Source organism: Lagenorhynchus albirostris, chromosome 3, assembly GCF_949774975.1.
Source record: "Lagenorhynchus albirostris chromosome 3, mLagAlb1.1, whole genome shotgun sequence".
Taxonomy (NCBI): Eukaryota; Metazoa; Chordata; class Mammalia; order Artiodactyla; family Delphinidae; genus Lagenorhynchus; species Lagenorhynchus albirostris.
Genome location: NC_083097.1, coordinates 65,594,246 through 65,613,874, shown reverse-complemented (window position 1 = coordinate 65,613,874; position 19,629 = coordinate 65,594,246). Strand labels below are relative to the sequence as shown.

The 19,629-nt window shown below is 39.5% G+C and overlaps 1 non-coding gene across 1 annotated transcript; it reads right to left on the bottom strand.

Annotated features, from left to right (window-relative positions):
- Positions 1-14,281: 14,281 nt before the first annotated feature.
- On the bottom strand, positions 14,282-14,388 carry LOC132518896 (U6 spliceosomal RNA). Its single transcript, XR_009540020.1, has one exon. It is a non-coding gene; the product is annotated as a U6 spliceosomal RNA (small nuclear RNA).
- Positions 14,389-19,629: the final 5,241 nt, after the last annotated feature.

Here is a 19,629-nt window from a genome sequence, read left to right as displayed (position 1 = left end):
CCACCACCGTCTACACCTGCTCTCACCCCAACAGAGGAGCAGAGCCCTCTCCTTGGCAGCCGGAAGACAGAGTCATCCTCAGAACTGGTGTTTCCCATTCAAATGGCTCATTCATCCCACCTCTGCCAGCTCCCATCTGCTGTGAGCAGATGCTATCACCCCAGGGAAGTGACCCAGTTGTCTCACCACACACAGAGCTTCCCTCCCTAAGCACACACACCCAGGACATAGGAGTGTAGCTTTGCTCCCACTTTCAGCAGAGCCCCATCCAACACAACTCATTGTCCTTGCTCTACACCCACGGTTTGCTCTTTCCTGCTGCCCTCTTGTCCATTTTGCCCCTTAATAATGTTCCCATGTCCTGGAGGCGTCAGTATAATTTCTCTTTCATTATCCGTGTTCTCAGGATGTAACTTACTCACTATGACTCAGTGTGAATTCAAGTACTTCTAACAGTGTTGTTTACAAATTAGAAATTGGTGTTGATAATGCTGAAAAAGGACTGAGTTAATTTTTTCTCATTGCTCAATTCCCAGACGGGCCCCAAAGGTGAATCGAAAATGCAGAGAAGATGGAAGGGGGATTCAGAAGAGATCTAAGAAAATGGAATAAAGGGATAGAGAGCACAGCCTTCCAGGAAGAGTTAAAACAACTGTCATTATTTTGGCCTAAAGGTGAAATATGCAAAATGCTGGCCAGCTGTTCTCCATCTCCACCAAATAAGGAAACAAGGAAATGTTTAAAAATGTAGCGAGAGGGATTTAGGTTAGATATAAAGAAGAATTTCTTAATAATATGGGTTGTTAAATATTGCAAAGGTTTACAAAGGAAATTTGTGGAATTTCCTTCTGTGGCAACCTTTCCATATTAGGATGGATTCCACTTGTGTAGGATGGTTTAAATAGAGTACTTCATAATTTTTCTAAAATGTCTGTACATTCACTTTGTGAATATAATTGGGCAAATAGATTGGAGCTGCAGTATCTCTTGCTCATGATTGCCTCTGTATCTTCAGACAACTTTTGGGGAGATTCCTTTAAAATATTGCATTCTATTGTTATTATATGAATATAATGTCTTCTCACATCACAGTAGGATATTAATTAGAATGGGCAGACTGATTAAGAGAGCAAACTCTGGGACCAGGTTCCCCTGTTAGAATCATGCCTCCACCATGTACCAGCTGGATGCCCTTGGGGAACTCACCGCACTTCTCTGTGCCTCAGTTTCCTTATCTGTAAAATGAGGATGGTGATGATACATACTTGGCAAGGTAGTTGTGAGGAATATGTAAGTTAATATATATAAGGTCCTTAAAACAATGCCTGACATCAAACAAGTGCTATACAAGTGCTGTTATTAAACTCTCTTCTGTTTTCTGCCAAGTTGATTTTTCTGTTTTATTATTTCGTCCTTTTACTTCTGTGCTTCTAGTTTTCCTATATTTTTTGTTATTCAACCACTTTAAGAATAAAGAATGAGGCTCTTGGACTTCTCTGGTGGTGCAGTGGTTAAGAATCCTCCTGCCAATACAGGGACACGGGTTCGATCCCTGGTCCAGGAAGATCCCACATGCCTCAGAGCAACTAAGCCCATGAGCCACAACTACTGAGCCCACATGCCACAACTACTGAAGCCCGCGCACCTAGAGCCCATGTTCCACAACAAGAGAAGCCACCGCAATGAGACGCCTGCGCACCACAACGAAGAGTAGCCTCCACTTGCCACAACTAGAGAAAGCTCGTGTGCAGCAATGAAGACCCAATGCAGACAAAAATAAATAAATAAAATAAATAAATAAATTTATTTAAAAAAAAAAAGAATGAGGCTCTTTAAGTGATTGGTATAAGTGTCATCTGCTGCTGTGTGAATAGGTTTTTTTCCCAAAAAGCACCCTCCACTACATTGAAATTTGACTGACAGTTTTATGTATGTGGACAAGGGTGTGTCAAATAAAATGATTTGGTGATTCAGGGTGAGTGATCTGGACATCAGCTGATAGGTTGCAGTTTCTCTAAAGCTAGGACAAAGAGGTTTCAAACTTGTATACCACAACACAAGCCTTAGCAGTTCAAGCAATTTAGGCCGCTTGACCTTCTATTTCTGGTGCGAGGAAGGAGAGACGAGAGGTACACTGGGCAGTGATTTGGTTCACAGACCTCCAGATAATCTTTGTTTGCTCTGTTTCTCTCTCCCACACTCTTCCTTATTTGCCACCTTCAGCCTGGGGCCTCCAATGGGAAAACTGACTCCCAATTCCATCTCCACTGCAGTCTGGGATTAGTGGATTTGGAGCTGCATTTTGCTGTGTTCTATTTCATATGTCAATTGCCTTTTATACCCTTTCAGATTTTCAAAAATTTGTTAGAGTCTCTGTTCTGATGTTACCACCTCTAACCCCTCACTATCTTCTCTGTTAATAAGATTATTATTATTTTTTTTGTACTGCTGTATTATATCTTAAAATCACTGGGATTTCCATCGAGTCCTTAGAGCAATGGCAGGTTTGCTGCTCGTTCTGCCCTCCTGATCTGCAACTAACATCACAAGTATTATTGTTGGGAATCCCTGGAGATTACCAGTTAATTATGCATCCCCTCTTCTTGATTCTGAAACAATTGAAAACAAAGATAATAGCCTTCCACCTGGAAAAAGTGGCCACATTTAAACAGAAAAAAATAAGGCATTATCCCTTCCAAAAAAGGAACCAAGGCTAATAGATATTAGACTCTTCCTAATTGCATCAATCAATTACATCTCTTCTTCCTCTCAGGGGAAGGAAAAGTAAAATGCAGAGAAAATAGTTGTGTTTGGCCTCAAAGAATTGCCTATGAGTTGAGAAGTACCGGTCAATTTCCACCTTGTGAGCTGAGATAGGAACATAGGGAGTGGAATGGTAGGGATATCTTTAAAAATTATTTTATAGGGGCTTCCCTGGTGGCGCAGTGGTTGAGAATCCGCTTGCCAATGCAGGGGACACCGGTTCGAGCCCTAGTCGGGGAAGATCCCACATGCCGCAGAGCAACTAAGCCTGTGTGCCACTTCTACTGAGCCTGTGCTCTAGAGCCCGCGAGCCACAACTACTGAAGACCGTGTGCCTAGAGCCCGTGCTCCGCAACAGGAGAAGCCACCACAATGAGAAGCCCGCACACTGCAGCGAAGAGTAGCCCCCGCTTGCAGCAGCTAGAGAAAGCCCATGAACAGCAACGAAGACCCAGTGCAGCCAGAAATGACTAAATTAAATAAATTAATTTAAAAACACTATTAAAAAATTATTTTATAGATGAAGTACCTGAAACTTTGCGGGGACTAAATGACTTGCTCAAAGTCACAGAATTTGTAAATGATAAAGCCAGACTCTAGCATTTCTTACTTGGAGCCCTTTAATACTTCTTCTGTGCTACACTCCTTCTCTATAATATGCTACGGAGACCTCAAACATCAAAACACTAAACCTTCAAAGATATATTCAATGAAATTAACAATATTTATTTAGAATGATACTCTTTTACACAGTCACAATATTGTAATTCCCCAGGCAAAAAAGCAAACTAATACAGCTTAGATATTTCAAAAATATACTGGAAACAAAAGGATTTTCAGACTCTCATTACTCTACATCTTATTAAGCAGAGTTATTTTTTTTCTACTTTTCAAGCTTTCTGATATATATTTTTCTAACATAGAACATATTTTGATTTTCTGAATTTCTCATTTCAGTCTTTAGATTTCCTAGGAAATAGTTGCCTTCATCCCTATAACTGCCCTGTGGTAAATCACAAGGGTCTGATTTCTTAGCATCAGAAAAAGCACAAAACTGAAAAGGCTCCCTCAGGAGATGTACTGTGAGGCTTCCTAAGCCTGCAGATGGCTGGAATTCAGCAGAAGTCCATTTTACCTGGGGATGGCTCCTGACACAGCTCCTCTCACAAAATAGCTGTTGATAACATTTGGCCATTTTCATGAAGCGACTAATTTTTTCCTCTGCTCAGCTTGAGATCAGTTCCCGAATTATACTCTCTGGCAGGACAGCTGAAGCAGGAAAATCTTAAGTTGCTGGCACACGGAAACTCCTTCCCTTCATCCTCAGATTCCATTAAAGCATCTCTGGCCCTTCACTGGCACTTTTTATAATAGGTATTCCCATGTTATTTGAGGAAAAAGGACAACTAGCTGAAATAAAGCTTTCTGGTGTTTTCTCCTGCGTAGCATAAAAATGATAAATTCAAAGAGAATGTGCTATACAGGTCATTTCAACCAAAACAACACATTTGTGACCTGATTCACTAAATAGTTTAGAAACAGTGTATCTTCCTCCATTCCAGTATTTATGGGGCATCTACAATATGTTATTCAGTATGCTTGGAATTGCTATATAAAGATGACCAGAGCAAAGACCCTACTTTTAAGGAGCTCCCGGTCTAGTGAGGGAGACATAAGAATGAACGATTACGATGTTCTGTGGAACACTGTAATCGAATTTGATTTAGGTGAGTATATGAACACAGTATAGGGGAGAATAGTAGCTTATCTATGCAGTGCAAAGTGTAGGCGAGGCACAGGAGATGATCTTTGAGTGAAACCCTAGAAAACAAAAACACACCTTCCAGAAAGACAAGAAAGGGCCATCTAGGCAGAGGAGATAGAATCTTTAGGCGGGGAGGCATGAAGGAGGAATATGTGCTCAGACATAACATCCTTACAGCTGGAGCAGAGTTTGGGGTGAAGGGAGAAGTGGGGTGATGGTAGATGGGACCAGAGAATAGACAAATGGCATTGTCGATGTGAGAAGGACTTTGAACTTTATCCTCTAGACTTGCTTTTCCTAACAGGTCTGAGTTTCTCACATCTGTTTGTATACTGGATTTCTGGTGGCACCTGAGAGAAATGAACTTGCATCCATATTTACAGCAGATCTTTTTTGTCAACTGTTTGAGTAGAACTGCATCCTGCCTTGATTATACAAAGATGGCAAAGTTCCCTCGTGTTCCGTGGACATGTGCTTTCCTTGGCCCAACTTAACATTTCTCTAGGCTACATAGCAACGCACATCCCTTCTCCATCATTTCATCATCACCTCAATTCAGTGTTCTGTGTGACAGATGTCACTGCCACAGTATTAGCCCTAGTGAACCAATAAGGCAAAACATGTGCATGTTGCCTCAAATTCAGCAACACATCTGTGAGAATGACCAGTTGAGAAAATGATGGAGAATCATTCCTAAGAATCCATTGAGATTAAGCAGGACTGTGGCACATTTGTGGTTTAGGAAGAAGGAATCGTTCAGATACGTTATGGTCAGAGCTTTATCTAAGCGGTGAGGATGGAGAGGAGGGTGTATATGTAAATACATATGTATATAATGTATATAATAGATAATTTGAGAAGGCAGAACAGCACTGGGATTGAGAGCATAGGCCCTGGCGTTACTCACTTGGGTCTGAGCGCTTCTTCCTTTAGTTACCTGTTGTATGATATTATATGGCAAGTTATATAACATCTTTGTACCTCAGTTTCCTCAGCTGTAAAATAGGCATTAAAATAGTACGTGCTTCTTAGAGTCATTGTGAGGGTTAAATGAATTAATACATACAAAGCAATTAGAATAGTATCTGGAACAACACAAGTGCTAAGTAAGTGTTAGTATTATTATACAGGAAAGTATGATTTTACCAGAAGGAGAAAATTGATGGGATATAGGAAATGCTAGGATAAAGAGAAATGAAAAAAGGAGAGAAGGATACCTTGAACAACTGGATTATTGATTGAGTGCATGATAAATAAGGAAAGAATATAGAAGGAGGTGAGGATTTGGGGAAGGTCATGAAAGAAGAAAGAATTTCAGTGTCTCAGGTGTTAAGTTTGAGGAAGCTGTGATATATTTATATATTGAGACAACAAACAGTCAGTTGGATACATATGAGTTTGGGGTTCATATGAAAGACTGGGCTGAGGATATAGATTTGGGGAACCATCAGCCTATGGGTGAATGTTGGGGCCATGGGGGTAGAGGATATTGCCAAGGAGAGAGTAAGGAAAAGAGAGCAATTTATCTTTTGGGCAATTACTGAAAATATTCAGATGATTTTCTCTTTTTGCCTCTTTTAAATGAATCCTGTTTTACTTTTCTGATGATGCAAGTAATACGTGCCTTCTGTATGAAACTCTGAGCATTTTCTTAATGTTAGCAGCCTCTTAGCAGCCTTTGCTCTGAGAAGAAAATGTTCTTGAGTCTTCCTGCATTGGGGCTTCGAATACAAGGCAAATGTAAAATGCCTCCTGCTCTGTTGTCTTCAGTGAAGGCCAAACAAAAGTAATCAGCTTGAATCCGCCCCTTATTAGATGAAAGCCCAGCTGTGTTCCTGTCCAGACAGGGAGCTGGGAGCCAAGCGGCAGGGGGATGTGCCATGTACTCTGTGATGGAGAAGGAATACTGGGGCCCTTTGTGCTGCTGACACTCTGGCAGGACAGGCTGGTATTAGAGGAGAAAGCCTATGATTACTTCAAGTACAGACATTTTCCCTTCAGTGGCTTGACTCTGCAGCCTGGAAGTTCAACTGCTAAGTGACCACCATGGCACTATCAAGGCTCTCCCCTCGCTCACCCCACCTCAGATGCAGCAGCCCAGCCCATGTGGGGAAGAGGACTGCTTCACACCCTCCTCACTGGCCAGGAGGGCTGAGGCCTGGGACCAGTGGCCACTTCAGAGGGAAGATGATTCTGGAAGGCTTTCCACAGTTATCCAGTGTAAGCTCTGTTCCTGTGCCCCGGTCCTCTCTCTCTGTCTTCTCCAGCCCCTGTTTAGATCTGGAAGGAGTCCAGGGGTGGGTCAACCAACAAGCAGACTCACTGTGGGCCCAGGGCACCAACAAAGCTGAGCCACCAGCCCCACACCAATAAGAGAAGTCAAGCTCCAGTGAACTCAGCCAGATTCTGCAATCAAAACATCTGGTTTGGGCTTCCCTGGTGGCGCAGTGGTTGAGAGTCCGCCTGCCGATGCAGGGCACACGGGTTCATGCCCCAGTCCGGGAAGATCCCACATGCCGCAGAGCGGCTGGGCCCGTGAGCCATGGCCGCTGAGCCTGCGCGTCCGGAGCCTGTGCTCCGCAACGGGAGAGGCCACAACAGTGAGACGCCCGCGTACCGCAAAAAACAAAACAAAACAAAAACCAAAAAAAACCACATCTGGTTTATTGTATGTCAGTTACACCTCAATAAAGCTATTTTTCTTATAAAAAAAGATCTAGAAAGAGGCTATTTTAACTTCAGCATTCCTGCAAGTTGTGTTTCACTCTTTAGGTATTGTTTTAAATTGCCAGTGGGAAGGCCCTCATAATATTTTCCATGTTAAGAGCTTCTAAAGATATTCATCTGACCCTGAGCAAATCATCAGTGTCAGTACAATGGGTTGGTATGTGGGGAGCTGGGAATATCTATTCCTCACTTATTTCTATTAAAACTACATCCATTTCCCTTGCATGTGGGGAGAAGGAAAGGACCCACTGTTCTCTTTCCAAATCCTTAGTTGTTTTTATACATCTGGTTGACCTCCTCTGCTGAGACAAGAGATAGAGATCTATGACCTGCTTCTTTTGACATTGTATCCCCTGCTGCCTGCCTTACATCCAGCGTTAGGTTTAGCCACTTATCTTCAGTAACTGTTTTTCTGCTACTCTGCTCTGCCATTGTTCACAGACCTAACATTTCATGGACTTTTATGTCGATGACTCCTTAATACTATATGAAGTTACCCTGTATTCTTTACAGTGTGCTTTGTCCCACCGTTGTTAAACCCTGCAGAAGGTTACTGTTTATCACAAATCATTGAAGCCAAGGCCAATATATTGTGAACTCTCTCCTTGAACTTCCAGAAAATCTGCATGAGTGTAAAGTTAAAACAAAAAAGAAACATGACCAGTCTGAAAATGACTGCAAAACCCTCAAAGCTTCTGGCTCTTGGCCAGAATTTATTGTATAGGAAACCTCAAATTTCCCCCTGTTTTTCCTTGCCTTTCCTGGGTTTCAGATTGCAGGACCGTTATAATGTCACCACACAGAGCTCATGGCAGGTTAGTTAGATGAAGCTACTTAAATCCTGACAATTTCACTTTACACTTAACATCTTCAATCTTAGATCCTTCTCTTCCCACACTTCGCTTCCTCCTTCCTGTTTTACAATTCCTCCCCTACCAACACATTCCCCTTAGGGAGACCAAGAAGGAAAAACAAACAAACAAACAAACCCTGACCTGTAAGAAACAACGTCTTAGAGTTTTCTCACTAATCTACATTGAAGGGAAAAAAGAAATCCAACGGAACACCTTCTCCATTCTTTTAAATCCTCCAATACTACTGGGATTGGACTGATTTTCAACTGAAAAGGCTTCACAGAATACTCAGAAACTCTGTGAACAGGAGTAGGAGAATTTTGATATATTAAGAACAAATGTTAACAGTCAAGCCATTCCAAGATTGTTCTGCTCTCCTTCTCCAGGAGAATTTCAGTTGAGCTGTCTTTAAAAGACACAATTGGATGTGTAACATTTCTGACCCTTGACCTCTTGGGTTTGGGGTGTTTTGAAGGAGGGGAGCAGTGCTAAGGCTTTTATAGTCACTTTCTAGAATGAGCCTCTTCTTTAACCATAAAGGGGTACCTCCTGCAGCTAACGGAAAAAACTAATCTTTGGAAAACAAACACCTTGGAAAGAAAAGCTTTAATGCCTGTAATTAATTCATGTTGTTTGTTGTAATCTGAGCGGGAGCTAACTGAACACTGTATGTGTGTATGTGTGTGTGTGTGTGTGTGTGTGTGTGTGTATGTGTCTACAAGAGAAGGATTGGGTAGAATGTAGCCCCCTCCTTTTTTAAGAGGAGTTAAATGAATTATAGGAAGAATTTTTACACTCCCAAAAAAGATTAATTTCGGAAACATGTCTTTTGACACATTGTTCATAATTAAAGTAATTCTTCGTTTTCCCTGTTTTCTTTAAGTAAAAACTTGTGGCTTTATTTGACCTTCCATCAGTTAACTCTCTCAAAAGAAAATAACCTTGAGCCCCATAAACACACACTTAATTCTCTATTGACGGAGAAAAGAGAAGCAATGGCTGTCCCTCCACTGCAGGAATCCAGCATTATTGCAGCTCCAAAGTCTGTTGCCCTGTGTGCACCAACCTCCAGTTTCCTGCTCTCACTGACAGAGAGTTTGACTTTGAAGTGCTCTTCCACATTTCACCAATGCCCACGGCCATATAATTCTATCAGAACCACGCTGTTAGAAACGTTTGCACCAGAACAGTCTTAACAAATATGTCTTGAACTCCTTCATGCTAGGAACTGAGGGCATGATAGTGAGCAAAATAAACATGATTGTTTCTTTCATGGGGCTTATAAACTGGTGGGGAAGAGGGAAATTAACCAAGTAATCCAAATAATGATGAGTAGTAAAAATGCATTACAAAGAAAACTACCAAGTGCTATGAGAGTGCCTCATCAGGGGAACTGATTGATCTATATCTATCTATCTATCTATCTATCTATCTATCTATCTATCTATTTACATGGCAATGAGGTGTTGGGGGGAGTTTGTCAGATCTGAAAAGTCCTTCCTGAATAAATGTGTGAACTAAGATCCAAAGGATGACTGGTATGTTCCTACAATGGGATTCAATATAGCAAATAAAAATAAATGAGCAAAACCAACATGTATCAGAATGGATGGCCCTCTAAATCATATTGCTTGGGGAAAAAAAAAAATCTCTCCTTGAGTGTGGGTGGGTCAGATGTAATCAGATGAGCCCTATTAATAGAGGTTCTAGAAGACAGGGAGACACATCAGAGAGATTTTCCTGGTGGATTTGAAAACACAAACTGTGGCTGTGGAGAGGCCACATGTCAGGCAAGTGCAGGTGGCCTCTGGAAGCTGAGTGTGAGCCCCGACCACAGGCCAGCAAGAAAACAGGGACTTTACAACCACAAGGAACGGAATTCTGCCAACAACTGGTGAGCTTGGGAGAGGACCCGAGCCTCAGATGAGCTCACAGCCCCAGGTGACTCTTGATTTCAGTCTTGTAAGGCCCTGAACAGAGCATCCAGTTACATTTTGCCAGAATTCCTGACCCACAGAAACTGAGATGATAACTTTGTGTTGTAGTAAGCCTCTAAGTTTGTGGTGATTTGTTACGCAGTGAAAGAAAACAAGTACAGCTACTGAAATAAATGTTAGGCAAATGCACAGGCTCACAAGATGAGGGGCAAGAAGGGGCACAGAGGCCAAGATAGCCTCACATTGTAGAATGAGACGGCGAGTTCTGCATGGCTGATGTGAATTGCCCGAGGATGAGCATCTAGTTAGTGACACGGGCTCACTAGAGTCCAGGAAGAAGACTGAGGACAGGATAACACGTGAGCAAGATATTGTAGAGGGGAAGGGAAGAAGAATAAGGTAGTGATTCTAGATTATTCTACCTTAGTGTCCAAGTTAAATATACAAAGAGGTAAGTGGAATGATAAAGCAGATCTGGTTTCCAGGACCACATCACCACTTAGTTGTTATATGGTCTTAGATAATTTGTTTCAACTTTATACGTTTCAGTTTCCTCATCTCTAAAATAACGCTAACTAGTGTGCTTATCTCATAATTACTGTGAAGTTGAAATGCGATAATGCACTTGGAGTGCTTAACATAGAGCCTGACATAGACAAAACACTTGTTATTGTTAGCTGTTAATATCACTATTGCTACCAATGTCATCACCATTAACACTGTTACTATTATTTATTCATTTTTATCATCTGAAGTATAACCTTAAGAACAGAGCTTAACCTTAAGTACATCCTAAGGAAATGGGATACTGCGTATAACTAAACACTCCCTCTGCTTTATTAATGCCCTGTGAATGGGTTAAGCATTTTAGAAAAATTTCACTAATGTTTTTAATCTATCAGAGATTACATATATTTATTCAGATAATTCAATCAGAAATCCTCAATTTTACCTTCTGACTAAGACTTTCTGTGTTTCCTTCCAGCTCACCTATTGTGTTAGTCAGGATTCTCCAGGGAAACCAAATAGACAGAACCTGGATACATAGATAGATAGATAGATAGATAGATAGATAGATAGGTATAAGAGAGAGAGAGAGAGATTTTATGGAACTGGCTCATGCACTTATGGAGACTGGCAAGTCTAAAATCTTCAGGGTAGGCTGGCAGATTTGAGACCCAGGGCAGAGCTGATGTTGCAATTCAAGTCCAAAGGCCTCCAACTGCTTGGATGAGGCCGACAGACATTACAGAGGGCAATCTGCTTTACTCAAATCTGCTTTTCTTAAATTTACCAATTTAAATGTTAATGTCATCCAAAAACACTCTCACAGAAACATCTAGAATAACGTTTGACCAAAATATCTGGGTATCATGGGCCAGTCAAATGGACACATAAAATTAACAATCAAACCTACTCTGTATGCCCACTCCATCTATCGTTTGACCTTGTCAAGAAGTCCAATCCATTGATCCTACCACTTTCAAACTCTCATCACCCCCCTTTTGTCCACCCTTCACTCCTTGCTCAGATTAATCACTCACTGTAAAAACCCTGAACTCCTTTATCTCTTTCATTGTTTAAATTCCAGAACCTACCTACTTGGTGCTAGATCAATATGTTCTGCTGACTTTTCATCAGCAACACTGAATGCAAGAAAATAGTGAAACAATTTCTTCAAGATTTCTGTGGGAAAATAATTTTGAATCAAGAATGCAAACTAATGCTAAGACCTATAAGTCATGAAGTTTACCACCCACAGAATTTCTCTGAAAGAATTTCTAGAGGATAGGTTACAGCAAAATAAAAAAATGAGTCTAAGAAAAACTATGAGTTAAAAAAATAATAAGTGAGCAAGGAAAACTATAGAACTTATAGTTAAATGTAAATAGTATTTGATTACTTTAAAAAAGAATAATTGGCAATTAAAATTCCAGATATTCTCAAGAAAGAAGTGAGAAGAAGAAAGGAAATATTGTGGGGATTTACGTGTTTGTATAGACTATACTTATTAATTCACTCTAGCTGTTGTTCAACAAACATGCTTCTAAATAGTATCCTTGTATCTTTTATTCTAAGGGAAACATAATAACTGAAGTGGAGAAATTTATAGCAATTATGTTTAGATAATTCAAGCCAAAACAAAATCAAAAATCTTTTTGGCTTTGCATTTTCTGAATACCTCAAATCAAAGGTAACTTTGGATTTCTCTTTACTTTCTTTCAATTATCCCCACAGAATGTTCTCAGTTTCCCACATCATTTGGCAAAGACAAAGACTTTACATTTTAAGCATATTTATAACAAGATGCTGTGGCTTTGGTTCAAATTTAACTGTACCCTCTGGCCTGCACTGCTTTGCATTTCAATCCTCACCCACCACACCCTTGCCAATTTAATTTCAAATTATTTTTAATTGAGACTGAACACTTTACAAATTTGGGGTGTTGTGAATATAATTTATGGGGACCAGCTGGAGAGCCAAAACTTTGATCAGATTGTAAATGTTAATGGAAATACCTAGATGTAAATGATTGATAGCTTAATTTGACCCATCTAATTGATTGTTTTTCACAGAAATACCTCTACTTCTTGAAGTTCTGAGACTGTCATCCTTCATTTCCAGAAAAGGAGAAAAATGTGTTAAATAGCACTTACCTTCTTTGAATGGTGTGTTTTCTGTGATTTCTATTATTAATTGTAAAAACTCAATTTCTGACCTCCCTATTACATTGTTAGTTTTATCAACTAATTACTGATGTGTTTTTATAATAATATCTGAAAGCAATTTTTAAAGTTGTGTTTAAATTGTGTCGGGTTTTGTCATGAGATTTCTCATATGACTGTTAGAAAATGACTTAGAAAAATAATTGATCAGCTTAGCGTCTCTCTTCACGTACAGCTGTTTCTAAACCCCGTGGCTGAATCCAGAGATCAAAGATTACAATCATTCTGGTTTTCAGATTGGATGGGTACTGAAAGGAAGAGCAGTGCTTTTGTGAATATCCAGCCATTCTACAAGTGCTGCCTCTGACTTCTGATTCTGAAATGAGAGTCAAGGGAACATTTTGGCCTGGGGCAGGACAGGGGAGAAGAAAGAGGCAATCCTTACCCCTCTCGCCACTGCCTCGCCCTGTGCCCATGCCCTTGTTTCTGCTGAGAACTCGCTCTTTTTGACAGCTGCTCACACTTGAATCTTGAAGACTAAAGCTAAAGGATTCTGCTGGGCATTCCAGAACGGATCATTATTTGCCTTTATGTCCTATAAGAAAGTCCCTTTCAGCAAGATATCTCTTGCTGACGATCAGGCTATTGTATATGGTAGTGAAAAAACACTGCCTTAGGAGTCAGAATCCTAGGTATTAGTCTCAGACCTCCTATGGCTAATCTAATCCCTGAGCTACTTTTTAAAAGCCTAGACCAGCAATAGACATTTTTAATGCTACACATGTAATTTATGGGTACTAGAAGGAGACAGCCAAAACTCCCCTTTCGTCTAATTTTTTAATATTAATGAAAAAAGGCTAGAATTAAATTATTTACTTGACACTACTTGGTTCACTCTTATAGGCCTAATTATCTCCTCAATTCCTCTTCTCAGCTTCACTTGCTGTGGTGCTCTCAGCTGTCTGCACAGGGTAGCCTGTTTCTACTCCTGGGCCCAGAAAACTCAATCACAGAGCCAGGGAGAACCACCTGCTTTCATTCATTAGATGTATTATAATATAAAGTATTGTGAAATGAAGAAAGCTAAACCTATGTTCTACTGTAATTAAAAGAAAAAAATTAAAATCTAATGGAGATATTTTGAGTGTTTTGTGTTATTGTACTAATATAGCATCTCTCTAAAGTTGACCATTAGTACCCAGGAAAAAAATGAGGAAATAATTATTGTTATTACTTATTAGGTGAAATCTCAACTTAGGATCACAGACATGGTTACTGCATTCCATCATCATATTTTGATTAATCTCTCTCGCCAACCAGACTCTAAGCCCCTGGATGGCAGTTCCATCCCAGTGTGTACCAACCACAGTCTGATGACATATGAACCATCATAGAAGATTTTGAAAACACTGAAAATATTCTTTAGTGATAATAAAGGGCAAGAAATGAAAAACTTTTATAAAAATTAAAATAAATAAACTCAAGTGGCATGTAGAAATTAAGACTGCATTTTTTTTTTTAAGTTTGGGTGATATGTATGTAATGATCAGTGGGACCACTTTTTTCTTTTTTAATATGGAATGCTTCACAAATTTGTATGCCATTCTTGCACAGTGGCCATGCTAATCGTCTTTGTTTCCTTCCAATTTTAGTATATGTGCTGCCAAAGCGAGCACAGTGGGACCTTTATTTCAACTCAGTGCCTGGCACAGAATGGGCCATCAGTACATGCAGTTTTAATTAATGAAGATGGTTGATACACTGATACTCACTTGGCATAAGGCATAGTATATTCTCATCACCCTATAAAATATAAGTCAACTAGCAAACTTCTCTTGATTTTAGTTTTATTTTTGGTCACAATATGTTATAGGTAAACTGATCCTTTTTTAAAAAAAATATGAATCACAAGGTAAATAATAGAATGGAAAGACTTGTACCAATTTCCAAACCCTATTGAAGGAGGAGGATGAAGGGTTCATAGGCAGAACCAGTGCTGGCTCACAGCAGACATCTTCCAGGGACCCCTTTATTTTCCCTTTACCTCCTCTCTTTTCTCCTCCCTCTTGTGTGACAAGCCTAGTAATTGAGGACATTTCTATGTATAAAAAGAAGCTAATCATTTTGGGAATCAAAATATCTTTAAAACTGCAAGATGAGCAGATCTGAGCTTTGCTAAGTCCGTCCACAGGTCAGCCACTAAATACTGGCCACAAACTTACAGCCAGATGAGAAATGCAGGCTAGAAGGGACAATTTAGGGGACTGGGAAGGTAAGTCAAGGACTTTTGCTCTAACCAGTAGAGGGATGGGGTGGGTGGTGAATCGATTTGAAGCAACCCTTGTCTGGGATTGTGGAAATGGGCAAGACAGTCATGTTTAGGGGAAATTTCACTTGGCATCTGGCCATGGTTATTTTGGGCCCCATCATGCTAGGCTTTTCAATCATAATGAGTCACTTTCCTGCAGAATTTAATATTTGTAAAGCAATCATAACTGCTTGTCTGGTGGATATACACTAGAGGAAGATGGGCCAAGCTACTTAAGTATCTAACAAATACTTCTGTCACTTTTACTTCCCTCACAGTTTGAGTCTGCAGGTTTCTACCTGCCTACATTTATGATAACATAGTGAAAAATAGCTCAGGTTCTTTAAAAAAAGAATAGAGCGGCCTGAATGTAATACTGACTTCATCTGAATACTTGTCTTCAACCATTTAGCCCCCTTTGGTGATCTTTCCTCCAAGTGAAATAGTTGACAGCAAAGAAAGGCCTCCAGTTTCAACATGTTCACCTGTTCACTTTTGTCTTTGAGTCTGAGGTTTGCCCTGACACAATGAGCAAACACATAGAGGTTCAGAGACTAAGAGATATTCTTAGGAAGAGACAAGTATGAAAACTGCTATTTATTTTAAAAGGGCAGGTTGAGGTTGTGTGTCTTCTGTGTTTGGGAGACACACGTCAATCCTGCATGCAGAAGAAGCATGATTCTGTAGAATTAGGGTTTCACAAAGCAAATGAAAATACTGTCATTTCAAAGTTTGGCATTTTGATAACTAAAAGTTCTTTACTTAAGTGAATGAGTTTTTCTTTAAAAAATGAAATTAACCTGATAATGATTTCCGTATCTTTTTCGTTCATTTACATGTATAATGTGAAGAATTACCATCTATTTAGCTCTAGTGGGACTCAGGTCCTTTAGAGACCTTTACATACTGATTTTCTCTGCTCTGTTTCCTCTTAAAGTATTTATCAAAAGACACTGGCTTGTTAATTAATCTGCCTCTTTCTCCTCTATGCCTCAGAGTGTGATTCTCAAAGGAAGGTTCAATACCTCCTGCATTTGAATAACCTGCACAATTTATTCAATGCAGATTCCTGGGCCACATCTACTGAATCAGTTTTTCTGAGCTCAAGGCCCAGAATTTTGTATTTTTAATAAACTCATCAGGTGATACACACTAGAATTTCAAAATTCTTTCATATTGGGAAAACGTATCTTCCAAGGAGTGGCAGCTTTAATGTAAAAGTGGGGCATGGGCAGGGAACTCAGAGCTTTTTGGCCAAGGGGACACAATCACGCTTCAAGAAGTTTTATAAGCTTGCACATTAAAAATGAACAGTTCTAATAGTATCTGGGGGGCACTTATCATACTGGTAACTTACTGGCAGGATTAATTGAACTGGGATAGATGCTTAACTTAGAAATACATACTTTTCCTTATGGGAAGTTTAAAAGTGACATAACATGACTTTATTGCATGAGCGCCCACAGAGACCTGCACTCTAGTGGACGTGCATCACAGGAGGCGTTTCTGTCCCATTGCACCACGGAGAAGTAGGAGTCGGCAACGTCCTGATCCTATAACTATTACATACACAGTTACCTGCACGTGACAAGTAGCAGAACTTGATGATAACACTTCAGTAGCTTGATATGGCACTCTCTCAACTTTAGTTAATGACTTAATATATTATCAAGTAAGTCTTTCAAAAATGTCTTCCAAAGCAGAAAATTTGAAATAGGTCATGCAGAGACACCTATCAGCACTGAGATGGACTACAGCTTGCCTCCTCTGTGCTTCCAGCAAGAGCAGTCCTTCCAGCCCCAGCTGCATGTTCTGGTCACTCAGAACTTCCTAAAAACACCGAAAACTAAGGCTCACTCCAGAACTTCCGGTTTCATTACACTGTGGTGGAAGAACCAGAAAGGAATATCTTCAGTCCTGCAAGGCTGAAGAGAGGTATATTTTGAGAAAAAAGGGCCGACATGAAATGTCTTAATAGCCAAACCACAACATTCAGCACATTCTGTTAGTGAAGACTGCAGGGTCTGAACATTAATAGTGAAAGTATAAACTCTCAACATTGAAGAGAATGGGAAGGGAGCCATCATCATCGGAACAGACGTTTCAATACTTTCCTGGAAGGGCAAGGATGATTGGGATTTGTTGATGTGGAAGAGAGGAGGCTGAAGCCTGAAAGGGGAGGGAGAGCTGCAGGTCAGATGGAAACTCATCAGCTCTCACAGCACTAGAGAATGTGGCTCGTAGAATCACAGGGACAGTGGAGAGTAGGGGTGAAGCAGGGGGCACTGAATAGGGAGTGAATTGAAGTACAGAATATAGACTACCCTGCTGCAGCCTTCCCTTCCCCTGCACACAGCACTCCTGGAAGCTAGGCATATACTCCTTAAACAAACAAACCCACCAATGAAAAAAGGAGGAAGATCTTTTCTCATCGTATTGAATGAACAATCTAAGGAGAACCAGGACAGCCAGGAAGGGCACTGGAGCAAATGCCTCTGTTCTGTCATTTTAGAGTCCTCTGGTGTGAGAGCTGGCCAGTTGACTAGCCCCACTCACCCCAGAGAGACCGACTCTTCTGTGGCCTCGTGCTTAACTATAAATGAAAAACAAGGGACACTGAACATGAGAAAACCCTGCAACAAAAAAAGAGAAAGGTCAAAATTAACAAAGAGGAAAACATGATCCTAGAGGAGATAGAGTTAATTCAGAAAAAAACCCCAAAACATTTCTAATTAATATAGAGAAATCAGAGAAGATTCTGCATCCATAAAACAAAACAGGATGCAATGAAAAAGAAAAATCAGAGACCAAAGACATCCCTAGATACTTAAAAATATGTTGTCTGGAGCTAAAAAATAGAAAAGCAAAAAAATGGAAGGGTTAAAAGAGAGTATTGAGTGAACTTTCTAGAATAAAAATCAAAAGGCTAAAAAGAAAATATGAGAAAAAAGCTTTAAGATATATATTCACATATATAATTATTCAAAAGCTCAACAGCCTGTTCATAGGAATTTTAGAAAGAGAACAGAAAAGATAGAAGGGAGGAAACAAAACCAGAGATTTCCTAGAGTAGAAGACAAAAGTCTTCAGACTAAATAAGTCCAGTGAATCCAGAAGTGCCTCACGTATTAGAGCCCAGATTAATTGTCATATTGTCATAGATTTTCAGAATACCATGGCAAAAGACTATCCTAGTAGTTTTCAAGGAAAAGAAACAGCATATCAACAAAAATAATAAGTTTAAGCTTGGCATTGGTTATCCAGTCAACCATTTTGAATGCTAGAAGGTAATGGAGCCTTCAAAGCTTTGAATGGAAATTATTTTCAACTTAGAATCCTAAAAGCAGTCAAATCAACTGTCCAAAGAAGGACGCATTTTTAAAACCTTCAAAAATGTACATCCCCTGAAAGATACTATCCTATTTCTTAGGATATTACTTGAGAATATGCTATAGCACAATGAGACAGTAAACGAAGAAAGAGGAAAATGTGATATCTAGCAAACAGATGATCCAGTCATCTGTGAGAGGGCTGTGATGATCCATCCTAGAGAGAAATCAGAACAACTTGGAGCAGAATAATGGAAGGCTTGGGAAAAGTATCAAAGGAAAAAAAGATTTAATACTACTCTCGAGATCCTAAAACAGTTTAAGAGACAGAAAAGGAAGGTAAAGTAAGAAAAAAAAAAAAGCACTTAGGAACTCTAAGAAAACAGACCAGATAAGAAACTAAGTATAATCCCAGCACACTACTTGGCATTGCCATGGATTCCATTTGATTCCATTTGATTTCTTAAGAATGTAAATAGTGGTTAATGACTTTCAACTTGAACAGACAACCTAAAGAGATAGTATTACACAGCTGTTACGAGCACCATTTCTAAATTTCTTACTGGCTATATGAATCTAGAAATTTTCTTGATTTCTATACTACCCAACTTCCTTTCTGTAAGATAGAAATAATAAGTTATCTATGTTATAGTCACGTGAGGCTTGAGTTAATTTACACAAAGCACTTGTAACAGTGCTGAACACATAGAAAGTCCTCAACAGGTGTTAGCCAAACAATAACAAACCATATATTAAAAAAATAGAAGTATTTCTTGACACAGAACAAAATGAAATGTTATTAAATTTGACAATATACATATATAAGTACAGATGGTTGAAAGTGGGGAAGAACAGTAGTGAAGCAGAGTCAAGAATACTGTTTGTAGTTGATAGAAACAAAAATAAACAACAAAGGCAAACTAAAAGAAAAATAAAATTTGGCAATATAATTATGTAAATGTGTTAAATCATAACGCATCATAGCAGGAAGCTAATAGCAGATTATGACTATAATGAACAAATCAAAAGCTAGCAGGTAAATTTATAATCTAGAGATACAGGAAGAAACAATAGAAGAACCAAAAAAATAGATAAAAGTGTTTCTATTCAGGAATCAAGGAAGGTAAATATCTTTACCTTTCAATATCCTAAAATTTTGTCTATTAAAACCAAAAACTCAATAAAACAAACAAGTAAAAAAAGGAATGTGAAGGGGATTTGGGATGGATGGTAGGAGCAAAATATTTTTAACAAGAAGTAAAATTAATACTATGATATCT